The sequence below is a fragment of the Diceros bicornis genome, chromosome 10 (genome assembly GCF_020826845.1).
Source record: "Diceros bicornis minor isolate mBicDic1 chromosome 10, mDicBic1.mat.cur, whole genome shotgun sequence".
Lineage (NCBI taxonomy): Eukaryota > Metazoa > Chordata > Mammalia > Perissodactyla > Rhinocerotidae > Diceros > Diceros bicornis.
Window position 1 is genome coordinate 49,330,267 of NC_080749.1, and position 19,303 is coordinate 49,349,569.

The window sequence follows — 19,303 nt, forward strand, 5'->3', positions numbered from 1 at the left end:
AGGTATTTAATGAAATATGCAACTCATAATCAAGACAGTATCTTAAGGACTGGTTTAGGTGACACATGTTGTTGTCCCTAAGTTAGATGCTCAGTCAATATTTATGGAACACTTTCTAGTGCTTCCCACCTCATCTGGGAAATTGACTGTCCAACCTACATTTTTTCATAGGCTGGTGTATACATTTGTCATAGCACTTGCCAAACGGCATTAAATTATCTTTTTATGTGTTTATGTCTCCTTACCTTCACTGGCTAAGCTATGAGTTACTTTAGAGGAAGGGCTATGTTTTATTCATATGTCCATCCATAGTGCCTTGCACAGTGACTGGCAAGTACTAGAAAACTAAATATATACTTTGAACTTATCTAAAATGTGCATATGCAGTAAAACTAATTCCTAAAATTGAACCTCTGGAAAAATTCAGTCTTAAGTCAGTAGTTCCAAAGATTTTAGTTCCTCTTTCAAAATGTTTCAGTACTGTTAGATAGATTTTAGTGTTTAATAGATTTATTAAGTTTGGAGCTGCTTAAAATTTGCTCTAAGGACAGATGGAAAGGCTTGTCTTATTATTGGATACAAGCCTGCAGACTGAATGTCATGATGTGACTTTTTTGAGAGTTAGTGGGGAAGAAGGCTGTGACAATGCAAAAACCATTAAAAATCGTCTAGAATTTTGCACCACAATTATGTATCCAATGGATTGAGATTGAGAAAGTCTTATGTGCCAGTACGTATAAGGTTCTTCAAATCTCACAAATCAATACCACATTTTTCCTTAAAGCAGATCTTAAAATACCAGTAAATATCAAAAAATGACTAAGGAACTAGAAGCACAGTGAGCTGATATTCACATTGGCAGAAAGAAAGAATAGAAACCAAAACTATCTAAAATGGGATTGGGAAAGTAACAATTGGAGAAGTGGAAAGAAAAATTATACTAAAATGCTAGAAAAATGCTCCACTATGTTAACTATTCTAATCATCAACTATTTGGTTATAGAATAAAAATAAAACATGCTATTTTTAAAAAATGTATTACTTGATCAAAATATAAACATTTCTTAAATATTCAATATGTTAAACCTACACAAACAGGAATGATAATTCCTAATCAGCAATAGAGGATTTCTTTCGAATGTATCACTGACCAGAGTAAAAAAGTAATTAAAGTGTCATTCTACAGTTTGGATTGCAATCTGACAATATTTTCTGTGGACATATGGAATGGTTCTCATATTAACTCTAAACAGTTATCTAAAGCCCCAGTTACTTTAGAGTTTAGTGGCCATTTTCTGTCCTGCCAGTTGAATGTGGCCCAAACCCTAGGTTGTCTGGTCAGAGACTGGGAAGGTCAATAGAGAACAATAAGAGGGAATGTTGTGGATGTTTGGTTGATTAAATATAAGGCATTCATTATCCATTATGGCTTTGGTTTAAAGTAAGCTTCTCATTCCAAAGCTAATTTTTTAACTACTCGTTCTTTCTAGCATGTTTCCTCTTAGAGCAATTTTTTAAAAATCATGTTGGTTTTCTTCTAGACGGTTTTACAAAATAAACAGTAGGCTAGTCTTCCTTAGAAGGCTTGGAAATTCTATAATTTAATTATATAGTTCATGTTTTCTTTATTTTTCCACTTTTTAATTATATTCTTTCATTTATTTAATCTTATAAATTGCTCCTCCCATTTTGGGAAGATAATTTTTGATACTAGTTAGGCTGAGGAAAATTTTCATGTGCTTTATAAATTGGATTGCCCACAGAGCGACTATATTTAAGAGTTGGGGGGGGCGGACAATGGTGAGGAAGATGTATTTACCTGAAAGCATTTTACAGTGGAATGCTGGTCTAGTCATGGTTATATTTTGTTTGTATGTCAAGTACTGCACCTGTCATAAGCTTGGATTTATCGTGAGTACTCATAATGCTTGTTGTTGGGAGAGCCTGCAAATCTCTCATTGGCAGCAGAGTCACCAGAAGTAGATGCACCTGTCTTCCCAGCTGGGATCTGCTCATGGGAAAGAGGGTCATTTAACACCATGTTATCCTCATGGACAGCTGTATATATAAGCTGCCTTAGGCTGTAGACGACCTAAATTTTGTTTAAAAACAACCTCAATGTCCAAATGAAATTTGACATGAAAAGTATTTTGATGTTTTGATTCAGTAGATTTAGAGAGCATATAGGCTTTATTTTATTTATTTATTTTTTTTGTGAGGAAGATCAGCCCTATGCTAACATCTGCCAATCCTCCTCTTTTTTGTGCTGAGGAAGACTGACCCTGGCTAACATCCGTACCCATCTTCCTCCACTTTATATGGGAGGCCGCCACAGCGTGGCACGCCAAGCGGTGCGTCGGTGCAGGCCCAGGATCCGAACCGGCTCACCCTGTGCCGCCGCAACGGAGTGCGTGCACTTAACCGCTTGTGCCACCGGGCCGGCCACTAGGTTTTATTTTAATAGGAAAATGTTATCTGGTTTGCTGTGGTCTGATTGCTGTAACAGGTTTTAAAGACTCAGCGAACACCAAGATTTTCAGCTTACATTAGCTTGGGGTTTAGCATAAAATAGTTCATTCTCTTTTGATGCAAGCCCTTGGTTAAAACATGGGCCTTCTCTCAATGCTACAACCATAACTCTTTGCCCATTTTAATTGTCCATTTTCCCCAATAGACTCTAAGCTCAAACATTCTAGGGGCTGTGTTTGTTTTGCTAACTATTATTTTCTCTAGCACACTGCACTGTGTTAACTCTGGATATATTTGTGCTTAATAAATCTTTGTTAAGTGGATGCATGAATGAAAGAATGAAGAATTGTTTTTCACTATTCAGGACAGAGGTGAAGACTCCATCTTAAAAACTCCCAGATTCAAAATAATTCCAAAACTGAGATGTCTCTTTGAGTCCTATTGTTTGTTTTTTATTGTGGTATAATTTACTCATGATAAAATGTAGATTTTGAGGGCACAGTTCCATACAGTTTTTTCAAGTGTATGTACCCATGTAATTACTATCCCCATCCAGATATAGAATTTTTCCATTATTCCAGAAAGTTTCCTCATGCCACTTTCCAGTTAATCCCTCACAACTACTGTTCTGATGATCACCATAGCCTTTTTTATTTTTTTGCTTTTCTAGAGCTTCATGTAAATGTAACCATAAAATATGTACTTTGTTGTGTCTAGATAATTTCACTTAACTTTAAGACTTTTAGATTTATTCATATTGTTCCCATTGGTATATAATTGGATTAATGGGAGTCAAGTAATTACCCATAGTTAATAAGATTGGGGCTAGCCCATGGTGTAGTGGTCAAATTTGGTGCGTTCCAAATTTGGTGCCGTCAAATTTCGGTGGCCCAGGTTCACGGGTTCGGGTCCTGGACGCAGACCCACTCCACTCGTCAGCCATGCTGTGGCAGTGACCCACATATAAAAAAGTAGAGGAAGATTGGCACAGATGTTAGCTCAGGGCTAACATCTGTGGAGGCTCCACAGGCAGATCATTTGACAAACCAAGCCCATCAAGAGGGACACATTTTAGAGCTGGTAACAAGCCCAGGCTTCCTGACTTCTCTGAGCCTTATACAGCACTACACCATTGGTTTCTCTTATCCTTGAGACAATTCTGTGGGCAAACAAGGTGTGTGTAACCAGTTGTAGAGGTTAAAAAAGAGCTCCAAAATTAGATATTTCCACTAAAAGTCCTCTTTAAAATATATTTTCAGTAACATTTAACTCTGGGGTGTAGAGGGTGGTGTTTGGGTAGAATTACAGAGGAGGTTTGCAAAGAATCATAATCAGTTTGCAAGCAGTGGAAAGAGGCTTGCCAAGTAAAGCCCGTAGAAAATGGATTCACCGAATTAGAGCAGTCCATGATCTACTGCCAAAGCCAGCTTATTTTCTTTACTAGTTCCAAAAAAGAATGCTTGCAACTTTGTGGTAATTCAAGGCTATCTTATAGAACATGCTGGCAGGGCACACTTTTGCACTGGCGCAGGTCAGTATTATTATAGACTTGATGGGGAATTCAGAGCTCTGGGAGGGATTTTTAGGTCAGAAAAAAATTAGGCGTAGGAGATTAGGGACCAAAATGTGTTAATTTATTTCACAGCAGAGTAAAGCAGCAAAACAGTTTTAGCGAAGCCGCAGACAGGACTGTATACGCCTAACAATTTTTGGCTTCTCTTGCAAAACATTTGCTACTGCTAATGAGACCAAAGAATAAAATTGTAATTTAGGGAAAGTAAGTAAATAATTGTGGAGAATAGTTAATATGACATTATAACAGGTAAAGACACCATTCACTCAAAGATGGATAAGGGGGAGATTATAAGTGATTTAAAGAAAGAAAATTTCCTCTTCAAATTAAGTATTCTTTAAATGCTGATTATTTTGTACAAGACAGTTTGATGCAAGATATGTGGAAATTTCATGAAATGGCAAAAAAATGAGAATATGAACACTTGAAACCGAGTGTTAATGTTAGCTGAAGCACGTCAAGAAGATTATTTATACATTTTTCTTTTTCCTTAGACCCCGTAGAGGCACTTCAAGAACTGCTCAGCCTGGGAGCGGAGGAACTGTGTGACAGCACGGATGCTCTACCCTGAGACAAGGGCAGAAGTTTTCTTCACAGGGTAACAGCTGATTCCTACTTTTCGTTTTGTCATCTTTGAAAATTAACAAAACTGTGACATAAAAATAGTCTGTATTATCAGAAGCATTAAGGGTGCTCTGAATTTGTTCCTAGCTTTGTGGTAGTTCATGCTTTATACCTTTCATGTGAAGATGTTTGGGAATAGTTCCTTGGCAAATGTTATTCTTGTGTTTGAAGTAGGATGATATGTAGAAACAATGAAAACTGCGAAGCACCAATCTGGCCATTTTGGATTAAAACATCGTTAGCACAGATTTTCTCTTGAGGCGCTTCTCAGCCTTGTTCTTGTCATGTGCACATAGAGAATAGCACTATTCTTATGGTACACCATGGAGGCTGATCACAGCCAGAGACTCCTGGCCCTGCCCCGCAGCTCCAGAGCAGCTCTGGGGCTGGAGGGATCAAATCTTAGGACGTCTGTAAACCACTGTTTGTGGGAGCTTTGCTGGGAGCAATAGAAACTTTCCTTTTTGAAAGCCCTAAAATGTCCCCTGCTTTTTATGCATCTCTATGATTGGAGTCTGGGTTTAGAGGAGTTTTTCTTAGGGAAAAAAATGATACTTTGGACCCTAAATTTTCATGTGAAGTTAATTTTACCTCAAGATTGAACAGTGTCCCTGATCTTGTATCAAGAAACTTGAACTTAGACTATTTTCCTTCTTCCCGTCCATTAGCACAATGATCAAGAAGCCCTCTCCGAGAGGATCCAGGGAGGCATCTTAATTCTGGCAGGACTCCTTGTTGTCCTAGGGCTCTGGGGAAGTTTTCTTAAGACAAAATCTGCCCCAAGGGTCACCAGGACTCCTCATGGTCTGGGGTCATTTTATAGTTTAGGTTTTACTTCAATATTTGGCCTAGTCTGGGTAATTCCTCTTTTAGTTATTATCTTAGTAATTATGCAAAAAATGCTTGGGGCTTTTACAGATTTGGGGCCTGACTAAAACTCAGACTGCATATTACAAAATCACAGATTTCAGCTAATGGGACCCCAATACTCTCTGGTATTTCCTCTGTGCCTTATTCCAAATTTGTCACAGGTACCCCCACAGTGACCCCCTCAAGAATATGAGGTAACAGCTGGGATGCCCAGTAGTATCACCATGAAAGACTGACATGAAATATCCTTTGATCACAATTCTAGAAGCTGTCTTATCTTGGCAGGATTTTTGTCTTGTTTTGTTTTGATTTGGTTTGGTTTATAACCTCTGTATCTTAGGTTTTTCTTTTGTTTTGTTTTTTATTAACAGACTTTTTTTAGAGCATTTTTAGATTTACTGAAAAATTAATTGAAAACTACAGATAGTTCCTATCTACCCCCCTCCCTCAAATACACAGTTTCCCCCATGATTAGCATCTTGTGTTACTGTGGTACATTTGTTGCAATTGATGAACCAATATTGATACATTATTATTCACTAAAGTCCATTATATAAAGATTCACTCTTTGTATTGTACATGCTATGGGTTTTGAAAAATGTGTAATGACATGTTTCCATCATTGCTGTGTCATACAGAATAGTGTCACTGCCATGGAAATGCCATGTGTTCCTCCTTATTTGCCCTTCCCTCTCTCACTGAACCCCTGGTAACCTCTGATCTTTTTACTGCCTGCAGAGTTTTGCCTTTTCAAGAATGTCATATAATTGGAATTATACAGTATATAGCCTTTTCAGATTGGCTTCTGTCACTTAGCAATAGGTTTTTAAGATTCCTCCATGTCTTTTTGTGCCTGGATAGCTCATTTCTTTTTCTTGCTGAATAATATTCCGTTGCACAGATGTACCACAGTTTGTCCATCCATTTGCCTATTGAAGGACATCATGGTGCTTCCAAGTTTGACAGTTATGAAAAAAGCTTCTATAAACATTTCTCTGCTGACTATCATGGGACATAGTTTTCAACTCATTTGGGTATATTCCAAGGAGTGTGATTACTAGATCATATGGTAAGAATATGTTTAGTTTTATAAGAAACTGCCAAATTCAAAGTGGCTGTGCCATTTTGCATTCCCACCAGCAATGAATGAGAGTTTCTGTTGCTCCACATCCTCACCAGCCTTTGGTGTTGTCAGTGTTTTGAATTTTAGCCATTTAACAGCTTTTCTCATTGTCTTAGATTTTTAATACAATTAATTACAAAAGACATTGTAACTGCCCAGAAGACTCTGGACACATAGCTAATAAAAATTTCTTCAGTATTTACATGGTAATGATGTTGATTAAGAATCCGAGCTTTCCCCTGAACATCCACCGTGGTAAGGCAGGTTTATGAGGTAAGAGTGTGTGTAAACATAAGTGTGTATGTATGTATGTATGTATGTCTATACCTATTATTCTCTATTATAGAAAGAGGCTATAACAGGCAAAGGCTTTTCAAATAATATACCATTAAAATGAAAATATGCAGAGTATATCAAAGATATATTTGTTTCAAAAAATGAAATACACATATTCTATAGATTCTGATATTAAAACAGGCCATGCTTGGTGTTATTTAAAGCTAGCTTTTAACATGAACAACAGTGTTATATATAAGCCATACAAAATTAGTCATTTTAACTTTTGTATTCAGTTAAATTCAGCCATGCAGATATAGCCATAGGAAGAGATCCTTCATAATCTTTTCAAGTTATAGTAGTTTTTCTGTATACTTGGTCTATGTTTCTGCTTTAGATTTGATTCTATTACTTTGTCAATGTTTCTGATGAGATAAACTTCCATACTAGAGGGTTACTTTCTTCAATGTAAGGACTGCTTCTTTCATATTTCTATCTTCAAAATATAGCATAATGTCTGTGTTAAAGAAAAAATTTTCATGACAGTTGTTAAAGACAGAAGGCAGACTTTATTCAAGATGTACTACTGAAATGTAGTTTTACCGTCAGGGAGGGAGATTGGCCTCAACTCCAAATACAACAAGGACAAGTGGAGATTTACAGCCACGGAGTGGGGTGGGGATCAGTGGGTGGAAAATTACTAAGAGGCTAGGGGATCCTTGCTAGACTGATTCAACAGGATTCTTGCTGAAGGCAGGCCAGGTGATAAGATATGGAAGGTGGGGGATGGGGAATGGGATCAGATATCAGGGGAAGGGAATTTTTGATAAACTGACTCAGCAGGATTCTTGCTAAAGCTGGACTAGGCAGGCCAAGGAGAGAACCCAAGGTCAGAGCTTAGTTAAGAAGAGAATTCAGAGGCTGACCCAGATGAAATAGACACGTCCTCTACTTTCTAAAAAAGATGCATTCTGGTGGAGGAGAGATGAGGGAGAGAGGAAAAGGAATTGTGTTCTATTAGTGATAACAGATTAAATACATATACAGATTTTATAGAGAAGTAGAATGCTAAGAGGTGTGTTGGCATTGGATGTACCTGAAATCTAGGTTCCTGATTCATTGATATCGTGGTATATGGAAAACTTGTTTTTCAAACATCCGTAGTCTTTGTTGAAATTTCACTCTCTTAGGCCCCACACCTAATGTCTGAGTAATTAGAAAGGTCCATGATTCTTCACTTTTTTTTTTTTTTTTTTTTGTGAGGAGATCAGCCCTGTGCTAACATCCGCCAATCCTCCTCTTTTTTTGCTGAGGAAGACGGCCCTGGGCTAACATCTGTGCCCATCTTCCTCCACTTTTATATGGGACACCACCACAGCATGGCTTGCCAAGCAGTGCGTCGGTGCGCGCCCGGGATCCGAACCAGCGAACCCCGGGCCACCGCAGCAGAGCGCGCGCACTTAACCGCTTGTGCCACCGGGCCAGCCCCCATGATTCTTCACTTTTAACAAGCACTCCTGATTATTCTGTTGCAAGAGACCAGTAGCCCGCACTTTAGAAAACACTGATCTGTACCACTTACAATTCTCCTCCCTGCAGTGTGGTTGATGTTAGAAAGTACCCCTGAGAATAGGGCGATAGGGAGATCAGGCCCAAATATGGGAACCAAGAAAATGCGCTAACAAGATTGAATAACTTCATGGCCCCTTACAGTGGTGTGGTTGATGGAGGATTGCCCTAAGAGTCTGAAAATGAGAAAACAAGCTAATTGGAGAGACTAGCACAAAAATTGTGTCCAATATTAGAATGTTTAAAAAAAGAATGAAATGCATATTTTGTAAATAGAATAAATATTTTCTAAATAGAAAAAATATAATACAATTACATCAATATTCAATGAATTATTTATTTCAAAGGTGTTAGTTATGATATATACAATTGCAGGGAAATGGTAAATACCCCAAAAATTCCAAAAATGGAGAAATGATTAAGTTAATCAGTACTCCTGTCCCAGTGGAATATTATTTTCACTGCTTTGAAGAATGATGACATTTAGGAAGTATGTAACATGATATGTTGCAAGAAAAGTGAGAATCCGCAATTATATGTTTGATAGGCTGTTTCCACATAAAATAGGTATGTATATGTGATGAAATTTCAGGAGTTTTGAATTCTAAAATTTTCTTAGATACAGACATGCATCACTTAACCCTGGGGATATGTTCTGAGAAATGCATCATATCTGATTTCATTGTTGTGTGACCATCACAGAGTGTCCTGAAGGGGAACAAAATTTGCCACACCAAAATGTGTCTCTTTAACATGAGGATTGTTTTAGGTTGATTATTTTTAAGAAAGAAATGGCTCAGAAGGTTTTTCTTATTACCTCCCCCTTAACTGCCTAAAAGAATTCAGATTAAAAAATTCTGTCTCAGGAAGTGAACTATCACCTTAGCATAACATGAACTAGGTGGTAGACAGCGAGGAACCTAGAAAAGCCTGCTTGTTGAGCTCCCCTCTGTGTTCTTCTGTTTCTGTGTGGCCAAACACTTGCTTTCCAAACGTTCACTTCTTTTTACCTACTTAGGATTTCCTTTTCTTCCCTTTGACGTCCCCGATCCCCAACATCTTCTCTTGTCTTTAGCTGAGGATGGTATTTAAGATGAGGACTTTGGCCATTTTGGTGAGGTACTCAATTTTCCTGAGCTTCTTCTATGTATACCTATTATTAAACTTTTGTTTGTTTTTCTCCTGGTAATCTGTCTCATGTCAATTTAATTCTTAGACCAGACAGAAGAACTTAAAAGGATAGAGGAAAGTTTCTTCCTCCCCTTCAGTACTTACACAAACCCCAATGGTATAGCCTACTACACACCTAGGCTATGTGCTACTAATCTTATGGGACCACTGTTGTATATGTGGTCCGTCATTGACCAAAACATAGTTATGTGGTACATGACCGTATTATACGGTACTCACAAAATCAAATGCTAGAATCTAAAACCTAGATGAGATGAATCAATAATATCTAGAATCACAAGATTTGGGCATGAATTTTTAATAGTTAAAAGTAAAAAATATTTAAATTAAAAGATGTTTTGAGTGTATGCTAATATTGAGCCCTAGTAAACTATCTAAAGCAATCATACCCACATCTGGCTGATTATCAGAACAATTTGGGGGCCTTTGGAAAATATGAATTCCTCAGAAACCAGACAAGTGACTCAATTTGTACAGATCTGAGTAGGGCCCATCAAACCTGAATTTTTCAAATGCTCTACTGGTAACTATATTGATTAGCAAGGGTTGGCAACCACTGCTGTGGGAAAAACAATTTACAACTCTAAGAATTTCTGCAATGATCAATATATGACCAAAAAAAGATAAGGGCAAAATAGTGTCAAATTCTAGAATGTTTAATGTATATAACATGGTAAATAAAGTAGAAGTTCAGCGAAGGAGAAGAGTAACTTGAGGAGGATTATTTAGGAGGGCCTTCTAGAACAAGAACCTTGGAAGCATTAGTGGCAGAGGTAGGGTAATGCTGCAGAAACCCAAAACTTCATCATCTCAATAACTTCACGTTAAGACTAGAACTGGTGAGAAAATGAGACCTTGAAACACTTAGAGATGGCAGTGAAAGAGTGGCACCGTTGGGGGATGCCAGCTTTCTCACCAGTCCAAAGTGTAAGCCCTCCACACCTTCCCTAGAGGCCCAAGTTCCTTCCCAGGTTTTTCTTCCCAAGTTGGATCCTGGCTTTGAGGCAAAAGATCCCTCGTGGGAGAAGAGGCTCCTCAGCATTTTGGGATGGAAAGGCGTGTGTAGTTTGTAAATCAGTGTTTCTTTAGGTGAAGGGAAAGAAAGTGAAGAAAGGCACATTAGAATATTTGTGGAAAGACAAAACATTTATTATTTATGTTTATTAAAAGAATTTAATGCTTTTGAAAGGCAGAGAATCAATCACAGAATAAGTTGAACTTGAGCCTTTACAAATAGGTATGATTTGCTTTCTCAGAACATGAAAGGTGGAGGTGAGAGGCATTTCAGTGATGGGGACCACATATAACTGCATAAGCCAGCCCAGTGTCTTTCTTCTGTGAGCTCAATTTCTTCTTTAGTACAAATGCTGTTGTTTAAACTTGCATTCCTCTAGCTCATGTTGCCTAAACTGACAGTAAATTAGTTTTATGCCATATAGGACCTAGGAATAGGAGGTCAACAACTATTTCTTAAGCAAAAACAGCCAATACCAGCTTGACTAGAGTCAATTAAGGAGTGGGCGTAGATGAGGCTGGATGCAATTGATAGTCAGACTGAGCAGGGCCTCAATCCCAGAATAAGGAATTTTGGCTTGGCCATATGGTGAAGGTTTCTGAGAAGGATGATGAGAAGATAAATGTGGGTTCTGAAGAAGAAAATCAGCCAACAGTAAAGGAAATGGATTAAAGAGAGGGGGAACAGGAAACGCAATTAGCATGCTGATTAGCTAATTACCATGAGAGGAAACCTGGACTGGGCTGTTGGCAGTGAAAAGAAAAAGAAGGTAGTGGATAATATAGGAAAGTTTTTCAACTCAATTAGAGTAATATTGATTAATCACCTACTAAGTACCAGTCACCGTTCTAGGCCACTGGGAGAGGAGTGAACAAAATAGAGCATATATTCTATCAGGGAAAACAAACATAAGGAGCAATAGCTAATAAATATAACAAATAATATATATAACATTTTGGAAGTTGGATGTGTTGTAGAAAAATACAAGTTTGAGCAGAGTAAAGAGAATCAAGGGGGAGAAGGGCAGCTGTTTGCAATATTACATAGGATGGGTGGGGCAGGGGGCCTCATTGAAAAGGAAGAAAGATTTGAGGAAAGTTCAAGAGTGAACCAGTGCCCTGGGGGAAGAGCACTCCAGGGACAAAGGAAAGGAAGAGCAAAGACCCTAAAGTTTGAGTGTACCTAGGGTACACCAAGAACAGCCACATTTTGAATTTATAATCTATCTCAAGGCAAGATACTCAATTGTACCAATCACCAACTACTGAAATTTTGCTACTGGAAAGAATCTTCCTCTTTGCAGCTCTGCTTCAGGCCAGATTGGATTAATTTCTAAAGGACGAAAGAAATAGAAAGAAGAGTGAATTAAGGAGTCAGCCTTGGGCTGTGCCCATGGTTCAAGTCAGTTAGAGAAAGTGAAGGAGATTGGAGAAGTCAGAGAAAAACCAGGATCCTGTCTGTCCTTAAAGCTGTATAAAGAGGGCTCAGCTAAGAAAAGGAGGCTCCCAGGTACCAAATGCAGAAAAAGCTTAAGGAAAACAAAGACTAGAGATGGCAGAAACACAAAACCAGTGGGGTTGGGAGTGGGGCATTGGGGTCACGAAGGCCATTGATGACCCCGGAGAGAACAGTTACAGTGGACTGAGAGCACAGGATTACAAAGTACCCAACTGGTCATGTTTCCTAGACCAGACACGATGAAAAATCTCTGCTGTTAAGAATTAGTAGTATCCTAGACAAGAAGTATATTAGTTTTCCACTATCCATTAAAGATATTTTAATAATGTCTTGAAATCTGTCTTTGCTAAAAAGTGTTGACAAGTTTGAAAGAAGAAAATTAAATGTGCTAGGCTTCAAACTGGAGAAGTGTATGTGCGACTTTTACTTCCCCTTTGCCCTCCATGTCTGCTCTGATTTCATAACAAGGCCCAGAATTGACATGTTGAAGAACTGAGGTCTGCACATGCTTTGGTGGGGTAATGTTGCAGTATTGCTCAATTTGCAGAAATCCTCTGGCCTGAAGTGTGGTTTTTTTCAGGTCATGACCAAAGCTTGTATTTTATTAATGCCTCAAGCCTTTTTTTTTAGGACACGTTGATGTTCTGGTTTCAAAACGCCAACGGAAACACCTGGTATCATAGGGTTAAGAGTGGAGCCTGTCAATATTTGATAATCTCTTCAATTGCTTCCACACTGGATTTTTTTTAAAAAAGGTTTTAAGAATTAAAACAGCAATAAGTACTGACTCAATATACTTCTGTCAGAATGTTAATGAAAAGGTATACAGGAGTCAGGGATTTATAAAATTGGTACAGTCAGGTGTGGTTTCTGCTCTCTCTGCTATGACCTAGAATTCATTTGTTAAAATATTTTTTTATGATATGTAGTAAGCCTACCAGAAAAAAAGTGCTTTGAAAGCAGTGAGAGATTGGACATTTAAAGAATGGAAAACATCTTAACATAAAAAAAGGGATGGGCTTGTTCCTCTGGGAAACAAATTGGGGAAGTGTGTTCAAGTTGATGTGTTAGATGGTGAAGTTATTTGGAATTTCAGGACCCATTGTAGGGAACTTTCAGAAGCAGATCAGATTCATATTTAAGGTCACTCCTTTGCCCCTTATTCTTTCCTCTTCGTTCCAGGTTCTCAACATCCTGCCTCTATTAAAACCTGCTCTCAGGAACGGCTTCATTGTCCCTCTTTTTACTTCATGTGAATTTAAGGCACTATTACTTCTCCCAAGTGTATTCACATTTTAAACAGAAAGGAAGGTTGTGTCTCCATTTAAAATAGTTACAAAACAACTTGCTCAGTCATTATGTAAGACCTGGGGAAATTATGGACTGTTTTTTGACTTGGTGGTTACACTTTTACAGTAGTCTCCCCTTATCCACAGGGGATGTTCCAAGACCCCCAGTGGATACCTGAAACCACAGATGTACCAAACTCTATATATACTATGTTTTTTCCTATGCATACATACCTATGATAAACTTTAATTTATAAATTGGGCACAGTAAGAGATTAACAATAACTAATAATAAAATAGAATTATAACAATATACTGTAATAAAAGTTACCATAAATCTTAGCAACCTCAGCATACAATTTTTTTCCTTTACTTATTAAGTAAAGAACTTTCACCTTTTCACTTAAAGGAAGCACTTTATGGCTTCTCTTTGGCATATCCGCATTGCCAACATCACTACTCTTGTGCTTTGGGGCCATTATTAAGTAAAATAAGGGCTACTTGAACACAAGTACTGTGATAGCAGGATGGTCGATCTGATAACCGAGATGGCTACTAAGTGACTAATGGACAGATAGCATACAGCGCGTGGATATGCAGGACAAAAGGATGATGCATGTCCTGGGCAGGATGGAACAGGACAGTATGAGATTTCATCAGGCTACTTGGAATGATGTGCAATTTAAAACGTATGAATTGTTTATTTCTCGGATTTTTCATTTAATATTTTTGGACTATGGTTGACCATAGGTAAGCGAAACCATGGAAAATAAAATCATGGATAATGGAGGACTACTGTATATTTATTTTTTGCTTCCATTTTATATTAAAGGAAATGTGTAGTTCCCATAATTGCAACATGATGGTATACTTGTTGCTTTTAATTTACCTGCCTTTTTCTTTCTCAACTCCACAATTAATTTGGCTAAATTTGTTAACAAATGAAAAATTCTAACTGCATTAGTTGTGTGTACTTTTACTATTTATTATTTGATACTTCATCATCATGTTTCAAATGAGAAAAATCATAAAATGAAATCTAGATTTTATATTCTGTGATAAAAATCACCACTTTTTCCTTGAAGACATTGTCTCAGAAATAGTATTTTAAAAGATAGCGCTATTGGTTTCATTTCTTGGAAGGGGAAACATCAGTCAGAGTAGTAAGATAGAAATCTAGTATATTTGGTATTATGAGACTCAAGGATTTAGCAGTAAAAAGAAATCTTTACCGAAGAAAACATTGGCATATTTTGTTAAGAGGAACAGAGTTGGATTGCTCTATTTGGCTGCAAATCTGCAACACTAGAAGTAGTTACTTAGAAATAAAAGCTTTTCTGAAGCTTTTTATTTGAATTAGTCATTGTAATTGCATAAATAACAGAATTTTTAATTTTTATAAGCATAGAAGTATGCATTTTTTTAAATCCTTCAATATCCAAAAATACATAAGACATATGCTTTGTAGAAACAGAATAAGAAAGAAAATAACATTTTGTCAAAGCATCTCAAAGCTCTACGTTAAAGGATGAAAGAAATTATGTTCTCCAGGCCGGGCCCCGTGGTTTAGCGGTTAAGTGCCCACGCTCCACTGCTGGCGGCCGGGGTTCAGATCCCGGGCACGCACCCATGCACCGCTTCTCTGGCCATGCTGAGGCCGCGTCCCACATACAGCAACTATAAGGATGTGCAACTATGACATACAACTATCTACTGGGGCTTTGGGAGAAAAATAAATAAATAAATAAATAATTAAAAAAAAAAAAAGAAATTATGTTTTCCCTTCCCCAGCAAAGAGCAGCAAATGAACAATTTAGATGGAGGAAATAAGCAAACCAAGTAAGAATCTGTGGCTGGGCTGGAACCTGGAGATACCATAGTTAAATTAACTTGATGGTCTGTTCTATTACTACAGTAATTTAAGTAAAATCTTGGGGACAGTGGAAAGCAGGTAATGAGAGAGAGAGGAGGGGGGAGAGAGAGAGAGAGGAGGAGGGAGAGAGAGAGAGAGAGAGTGTGTGTGTGTCTGTGTGTGTTTGTGTTTGAAAGACAGACAGTCCAAGAGATAGACGCTGAGAATGAGCTCAGAGGGAAGAATTTGTGTTCCAAGCAGAGGGAGATTTTTGATTATCTTTCAAGTTTACGGTTTGACACTAGCAATGGCTTTTGTTGCTTTGGAAACATCATTTCACCTTCTTGCATCTGAATTTTTCTGAGAAAAACATCTACTGAATGTCACAATAGCCTCACAGGAACAATTTAATAGTTACTGCTAAAAGCCTGTAAGAACTCTCAGGATAGAAGATGCGGTTTTGCAAGGGCATTCTCAGCCTCTGTCAATCTTAATTTAGCAGATTGAGAACATGATGGGTTTATTTACCAAAACATCAGTTGTAGAGAATAGGAGGCAAGAATAATTTTTTCGAAATTGTTAAAATGCTAGTTAAATAATGACCAGAAAATTACAAGTTGACCTTCTTCAGTGGCACTTGTGAAATATGGCTTTGAAATGTCCAGTTTTATTTCACCACTTTAAATGATAACTAATCAGGAAAAAGTCCCCTGGGGTGCTATCGATATGATCTTTAGAGAAAATTCTCTTCCTCTGTATTTTTTTTTATGAGTGTGGGATTTTCTCTCGGTTTGACCATATCTGGATGATCTGGCTGTATCCATCACTTATAGGAAATGCAAGCATCTAAAAAGCTCTGTGCCTCACCTGGACCCCAGACAGAACTTCATTTAGAAGGGGGGAAAAATGCTTGTATTGTGCTTGTTATAAAGACAAGAAGGTTTGCCCATAGCTACATTTTTTGTGAGCATCAATAATTCTTGAATACATTGCTACTACATAGATCTAAAGATGAATATAGCTGACCATCTCTTGGCTAATGTTATTGGAACTTTTAATTCACTTGCTGATTCTAACTTATTCTTGGGTGGGAGTAGAAAAATCTTTTGAAGAATGATTCATAGGAAGAGATTGATCCCACTGAGGTAATTATAGGCTCTTTAATAGTAGTTGGTTGTTTGAACCACAATCATTTACTGGTAGTAGGTGTATCACACTATATGAGATAGTGAAACTATTGACTAAAAAATTGAATAATTAGATTATTTCATTGGTTTGCTGTGAAATTCCTAAAGTAGAATAATAGGATACGCTTTTAAAATTGACATGTAAGGAAACACTGAGGTAAACAACTTCATGCTATATTTTAATAAATTAAAGTGCAGAGATCATAACATTACTGTCCTTTTAACTAACTTTATAAGATATTGTCTGGTAGAAGTAAAGGAAAATGAGCCTTGAATTTACAAAACTAGAAACTCCTTAAAGTGGGTATTTTGAACTAATTTGCTTTTTCCTTTTGATGATATGTCTATTAAATGGTCAATAAAAGCAAATAGAAAAAAGTTTATTAACTCAAAATTAAAAAATATTTATATTAATATCACTTTATAATTGTAATAATACTGTAATGTTTTAGTAATGCTAATGTATAAGATATCCAAAAACTATTTCTAGTTTTCAAATCTCAACTTCTCTATTTTTTACACTTAAGCTTTTAAATATGTTTAAAATTTTTTTTAATTTTAACTTGAAGCTCAAACTTAAAAGCCATCAATAAACTAAAACTAAAAACACCAATACACTTTATTTACAAAACAAAACCAAGTTTTAAACATTATTAAAAGTTTATAATTGCCTGTTAGTTGTAATGTAAATATAAAATCAATTAGATCTTTTCCAAATTTGGAAACCTTTTTGCCCAAGAAGACAGCTCTCAGAAATATTTATTTACACATCTGTAGCAGCAAAAAGAATATCAGTGAGGTTGAGCCACCACTGGGCTGCTCTTGCAGTAATTAAATACCTCAGACTTGACCTTGAAGTGCCTGCTTGTTTCTTGGCATTTGGCCTTCAAAGAAGTGTTGGGTTTGAGAGAAGTACGTGAATGAATTACATTCACGTTAACATTTATGGCAAGACTCTAGAGTCTCATTTCCACTCTAAACTCTTAAAGTGTTAATTCCTTTGAAGTTTTAAGTGTCCTAGTGAAATAAACTTGTCTTACGTCACCTCGAGATTCCATTTTTCTCTCTTATAATAGAAGCAAAAGAAAAAGGACCATGAATGGTTCATTCATTCACTCAAGAAACATTCACTAAAAGTCTCCTTTGTGTTAGGCAGTGAACAAGGTGGCAAAGGCTTACATTTTAGTAGTGGAGATACACATTAAACACAACATTTCACCAATCTTTACATAGGTACAATTATAAGAAATAATCATGAAGAAAAGAACAGAGTGTGATGAGCGCATATAACAGAATGCCTTAACATAGTCAGAGGGGTCAGGAATCTCCAGGAGAAAGACAGGTGAAGGTAAGGGGAATATCCCAGGAAAAGCAACCAGAGTGTTCCAAGGATATATTCAGTAGGATGTTTCCTGGACAAAACTGTAGGGCCACAAATGTAATTGTATAGGATTTTAATGAATACTTTATAACATATAGATTATTTCATGATACTTTTAAAGTTAAGATTATTGACATACTGCCCACTAAAACTTCTTATATTTCTCTTCATGATCCTTCTTCCTACCCAATCTCATGGATTGGCTCAACTATTACAAAAGTGTTTACAAGCAGTGAATAGACCCCATGGGTGTTCATGTGTGATTATTTGCGAAAAATTCAAGGGTTCATATAGTTCAAATCAAGATCTGTAGAGTCTCTGGTTGCCAAGAGGCTTCCCCTCACTTTACTATCACCCAGGCTACTGCTGGGTCCCGAACACTTACAAAAAGTAAAAAAGCTTATTGTTAAGTTTTTGCTATGTTAGACTCTTTAAAGCTTCCAATAGCTGATGTATTTTATGCGATAATGTCAAAATATAGTAGCTTGGCACTAAAAACCCTCAACAGTCGACGTGATCTCCAACCTACATTTCTAGCAGCATCATCCACTACTTCCAGACACAAATTCTATGCTTTGACCAAAGTAGTTCATTTACTTTTCCCCTAATGTACCTTAAGTGATCTCACTTCCACGAAGTTCCTCTCATCTTAAATGCCCACCCAGTGTCTCTTCTTCAAAAGTCTGTTCAGTCTTCAGCATAATATGATCACCGACCACCTTACTCCAGAGTGCATTTTCATATGAATTTGAATTTGAGAAATCAGGCAAGCTCTCTAATACTATTCCACATTCCTGGCTGCCCATCTGCTTGGAAACACTCATGAAACTGTGATTGCCTTCCTTGTGTTAAAATTTCAAGTGCACTTTGTTATCTTTCTTTTGTGGATAAGTTCCATTTACGTAACAGATTTACATATTGTCCTATATTCTAGGTATCCTTTTTATGTTTCAGACCCATCTTTCTAGCTTATCTTTAAATCCTTACGGTCAGGGTGCTTTGCCCATATCCAGTGTTCCATAAATGCGCGTTTCTGGGTTGGTGAAAAAGAACAAACACTTAGCAATAACCACCAAGCGGAAGAACTGCTGCATCATCACCAGGAACTTTCTGGCTCCCTGGATTAATGTGCAGTGGATTCAATTCCGTAACAGATTAACTGCTACCAATCATGAGGAAGTTAAAATACTCTCAGAATTTGGAAGCCAAATTTAAGTCATAATGAAGCTTCTTAATTCTGTGCCAAGCCCACAGATTGAATGTCTACTATTATTTAGCTGGCCTTACTTATATAGTGGTAATCATTTCCTGAGACTGTGCAGAACATTGAATTAGAATGGACACAATTCTAGCCCAGAGTCCACATACTAGTATCAGTTATAAGTAGTTCAAGATTAGGTATTGTATGCAATTATACATCGACCAC